Raw genomic sequence first — 5836 nt, forward strand, 5'->3', positions numbered from 1 at the left:
CTGGCGACTTGTCCAGGGTGTACCCCGCCTTTCGCCCGTAGTCAGCTGGGATAGGCTCCAGCTTGCCTGCGACCCTGTAGAAGGATAAAGCGGCTACAGATAATGAGATGAGATGAGATGACTGCAGGCAAGTTTTGAGTGTTTGTCTGTGTATCTCAGAAGTCAAAATATTGCTGTCGTTTCTGTTAATATTGGTTTTGTATATTAAATTGTAGCTAAGCGTCGTGAGTGTTCCATCTACAACATGACCAGCCAGGTGGAGGAAGAGGAGGAGGACGACGAGGCTGTAGTGCAGACGCCGATAAGATCAAAGAGGGACCGCAAAACAAAAGGAATACCCGAAGGTTTTGTAAGAAATGGTATGTTTGTCGTTATCAATTAACCAGATGCCAATTTTGAACTCGATGAGAAGAATATTGTGAGTGTTAGGGATGGAATGGTACACACACAAACACTGTTTCTTGCATTTATAGATGGTAGAATGCATTTGTTATCTTGTCATATTGGGCCTCAAATTTGACAAATTTTTACAAACATTTTTTTGCAGAACTAACCGATTCAGAAGACGAGAGCGTCGGAGGTAATGGTTTTCCATCATTTTATAAATCTATTTCCAAAATGAATTAAAAATTCATTAAGATTATGCCATTTTGGTTTGGAGATGGACTTTTTTTTTTTAACCCTAAGTATCACTGTACCATAGGTGTCAACATGCCCAGCTACCCTAAGGCACCAGAGAAGCTGCCATCTGTTCAGGACCCAAATGTAAATCTCAGTGCTTGTGAGTACTGATGACCACTTATGAAGCATGGTAATGTCTTGTGTATATACACAGTAGGATAGTTACAAGATGTGTCATGTGTTGCAGCCTCTGAAGATGAAGAGCTTGGGGTCAGATCTCAGGACGGTGAAATGTCCACTCGTGAGTATTTACTTGACCCCTTGCACCAACCAATCCACTGCACAGTCCATATTCACAAAGAATTTTATCTTGGCACTTGGTGCTAACTAAGGTTTCTCCTTAAACTTATTCACAAAGCTGCTAAGCCTTTTTAATCATGTAGGTAGTTAAAGGTTGAATCATGTGTTCTAGGCTGTGTAAATGATGACTTGCCTGTCCAAGTGGGATGTACTGACACATCTCGGGGCAGCAGAATGTCCACTCCTCGTGAGTATTTACTTATTTACTTGCTCTCTTCACACCTACCATTCCACTGAACAAAGCTAAATTCCATCGGAGATGGCAAGTTTCTCATGACTAGTCAATTAAGCATTATAGTAATCTCATATCACCTGTTGATTCCTGGTAACCAATCTCTGGACAGGGAGGGACCCTCTTCAAGTGAGAATTTCCAGTTGCATCCCTCTGTGCAAGCCTAAAGCAACTTTTAGCTTTCTGGCATGTCTCGCACTACTTTGAACATGAAGTGAATGTGCCACCTTGTGAAAGTGCACAAAAAGCAATGGGGAAAGGGCTTAAAAGAGGGGTAGAAATGGAATTCAACCTACACATCCATCACAACTAATACTCACATTTTTGTTTCATCTCAATAGGCTCACATTTTTGTTTCATCTCAGGCCCACAAGATGCAAGCACAGAACCTCGGTGTAGAGATATGTCAACACTCAGTGTGTATTCATCTTCTCACTCTAAACACTCTTAAACAGTCTTTATTGTATTAGGCCTTGTGTAAAAAGATTCTTTTTGTTTTTCAGGACATGCAGCAAGCGCTGGTTCCAAGCATGGCAATCACTCTAGGTAAAGAAACAGGGTAAAGCACAGCATTAGTAGTGGCTTGCTTCTACTAGTTGGTCACCAAAACTTCTTGTTGGCTAGCCAGTAAGGTTGCTTTATTTCAGTATTTTTTGTTTTGTTTTGTTTTTGCCCAGGTGATTTAAAATAATTGTGCTGGTACTAGGTTTGTAATGGTGATAGATCCAGCAGTGAATCCAGGATCAGGTTCAGACAAAGCAATGTGTCTAGTTACAGGTCCAGGTCCCAGCATCCTGAGGGTACGAGGCACAGCAGCAGGTCGAGGTCTCAGCACAGTGATATTTCGAGGGATACTAGCAGGTCCAGGTCTCAACACAGTAATATTTCGAGGCACACTGGCAGGTCCAGGTCCCAATGCAGTGATATGTTGAGGCACACCAGCAGGTCCAGGTCCCAGCACAGTGGTGGTTCAAGGCACACCAGCAGGTCCAGGTCCCAGCACAGTGGTGGTTCAAGACACACCGGCAGGTCCAGGTTACAGCACAGTGGTGGTTCAAGACACACCAGCAGGTCCAGGTTACAGCACAGTGGTGGTTCAAGACACACCAGCAGGTCCAGGTTACAGCACAGTGGTGGTTCAAGACACACCAGCAGGTCCAGGTCCCAGCACAGTGATGGTTCAAGGCACACCGGCAGGTCCAGGTCTCAAGGTTCACACCCTAGTGTTCTGACCACTCCCCCCTATGACAGGCCAAAGCGCGGTGAGTTGTCCAAAGACCACAATTTCATCAAAGCACTTTTCATTTCAGTGATTATTACGGATGCACCCATTTCAGATTAGGTTTAGTTTTAGCCCAAATCAGTAAGTTTGTCCTTGGGTAATTTCTGTCTGGTGCAGATGCAGTGACTGATGGGAAATGGACATTCCCATTGCCTTGGGATGGTAAGTATTGATCTATTGGCAGTGTGAGACGACAGAACAATCTGACGCAGATTACAGTAATAATTTTGAACCAGCTAGCCTTGCTATTGTAAGGTAGTCTTTGTAATCAACTTGTGTTTTATTTCAGTGTATCAGAAAAAGGTCTTGAACTTGCTGGTGGACCTTCGCAACCAGTTAAAACATGAAGAGTTCAGATGCAAAACCCCCTAAACGCCATCTCTGTGAAAAATGAGTTAATGATGTTGTGTGAATCCTGTCTACATCTAGTATATGTAACTGAAATATTTTTGTAAAAAAATTACATAAAAACCACTCCCCGTCTTGTCTAAAATATCGGTTTAGTATCAAAAACCTCTAAACGCCACTTCACTTTAGCAGCAAAAGCCTCTACTTTCAACAACCAATCAGAACGTGACCTGGACTCGCGTGCCATAATGTTTGTAAACAAAGTTTCGTCAGGAAAACTTTATTCACAGGAAGATTTTTGCAAAATGGCAGCTAATACCGACATGAATTACGATGGCATGAATGAACCTGTCCTCCAGACAGTGAATGGGCAGAGGAAACGTCGTGTTGTGGAAAATCATGGTCGCTATTTAGCGAAAATGAAGCGATATAGCGGCGAAAATGTTGAAAATGGAATAGTCTGCCATCACAACAGCTTGATGTGCGCCGCGGTAAGCTTAACTCAGATCGACCTGGCTTACTTCAAAAAACAGTTATACACGTCCAAAGATAAGGTTGAACAGGACGCTATACTTCTGTCTCACTTGAATATTATGCCGGTTAAGCGGAGGAGAGAACAAGTTGACGACGAGGGGAAGAGACGACAAAGAGACGTGACCATCAAATTAATTATTATTTTAATAATAATTAAAATAATATTAATATTATTAATATTATTAATATATAATAATAATATAATATAAATAATATTATTTACCATCAAATCAAATTATTATTATTATTATTATTATTATTATTATTATTATTATTATTATTATCACAGTTATTGTGTCAGTGTTGTTAATGTTACTAACTTAAACTTGCCCTTCTTGGCAGAATATTGCTTGTTGCATTTACTGTACATGTATTTGTGTTAAGATTTTCATGTTGTTTACACCAGGTTTTTATTGCACTTCAGTATTATTCCAATGTATTTTATTTGGTTTAGTACTTTGTATCATTTGCTTGGAAAGCAAAAGTCTGCTGATGTGAAGAAAATAAACCTATTGGCATTGTTTAAACTGTGTGGATTTCGAATTTCTTAAATGTTGACATGACAGGCCTTTTGCCTTCATTTATGAAGAGGAGTGTTGGTATTTATTTAGGTATTGCTTAAAAACATGACACGATTATCTCATGATCATAGGTCCATTAACTTAGCTATGAATGTGCCAGACACACCACCATCACTATTACAACCACCCTATATGTGTGGCATACTAATTTTCAATGTTTCCAGTTGTATCTCTGGTGATTTTGTAACACTTACCCATGTCTTTAAGGAAAAAATGGATTTAGAGGTTTTTGCACACAAAGAATCTATGGATTTAGCTGGTTTTGACGCAAAAGAAAGAAAATATTTGTTAAAAACAGTAATTTTGCTGAAGTAACATTTGTGAGATTAACACAGTGTTTTCCCTAACTAATAACCTTGTGATTTCAAATTAATCTAGGTTTCTATACTTAAATACAAAGGCCTGATAAAAAATGGCCTTTTTCTCAAAAAGTGGTCAAGTGGAGTTAGAGGGTTTTGCATCTGAACTCTTCAAGTGCAACCTGTCTCTTCAGCCTGTACCATTGAGAGGATGGAGACCATGGAAGACTTTGAGAGAGATGAGCAACGCCTCTCTGATAAACAAGCCTTTAATGCCCTGGTAGGTTTTACAAGTCTGAAAATGGATGTAATGTTAGACTATTGGTCTAGCACAACACAATGCGGTGCACTTACACAGTTGCACTCCTCCGGGGACTGTCAAGTCACTTAATCTTGGACTTATTCCAACAGGTGCTGCGACTTGCTAGAATTGGGGGAAAGGACACCAAAGACTGTGTTCACAAAGTCCTTGACAGGTATGTTTGTATATGGTATTAAATAGAGTATGTGTGATGGGGTGCACTGTTTTGGGTGTAGACCTGCCTGCATGCTTTTTTTTTCTTTCTTCTTGCAACCATTTGGGCTAATTTGCTCATTTTCCACCTGCCCTTGAGTTAAACAATTATTACCTTCTGTTCATCCAGGCTTTCATTCACTCTTAGTGTAGTGTATTAGCTTCAGGTTGGCATAGATCATTGATTTCTGAGTTGCTGCTTAGCATCTCACCCATTAGCATCCTGCTTAAGTGTCCATAGATTTCTGGTATTTTCCAGCCCTTGACTTGTGATGTTCCTAAATGTGTCATTGACATTGATTTATAAATATAATTTTATACATATATTTTTACAGGCTGTTCAGTAATGCACTCATGGCAAAGTTCAATATGAAGGGGAAGGGGACAAAGTCAAAAAAGCCTTTAGAGAAGACTCAACTTTATAAGGCAATCCAAGGTAAGCCTTTCATGTTGACAAATGGAAGAAAGTGGCCCCGTTCTATCTGTAAATTTCATAGGACAAAACATTTACTCTCCTGATGTTAAAACTCCAATGCCAACTAACTACCATAGCCATCTTTAATGTTTGATGTTTTTGAATGAATCCAGTATGGTACTGGATGCAGAGGCAGCCTTGTTTTGCTTAAATATATGGTGACTTGATGTATGACTTCAGATTTCCTTCATATTTCTAATCACTTGTCCTTTTCTACTTATGCAGATGGAGTCATGAAGTTTGATTCCACAGCCACTGAGGGCTACATTAGAAGTTGTCTCTGAACACCTTAAGCATGCACCTCAAAGACGAGGAGGTGGAGGACACAATGCTAAGAGGACTGAGGACTAAGGACCTTTTCACTTAATCCACCGCGTCTTTTTTTTTTTTCACACGAGTTGGCAAGTTGGCCTGTTTTGCCAGTATTAAAACGGAATAAAAAAGAGACATGAGTGAGGATTGAATTGTAATTTTATTGTCTATAAATGGACATGGAGGGTTTCTGAACTGTTCAGTTATCACTTTATACAGTAGATCATGCTGTGTGTGTATATATATTTTATATGACTAACATTCAGTCCAAATCCCTT

Source organism: Neoarius graeffei, chromosome 2, assembly GCF_027579695.1.
Source record: "Neoarius graeffei isolate fNeoGra1 chromosome 2, fNeoGra1.pri, whole genome shotgun sequence".
Taxonomy (NCBI): domain Eukaryota; kingdom Metazoa; phylum Chordata; class Actinopteri; order Siluriformes; family Ariidae; genus Neoarius; species Neoarius graeffei.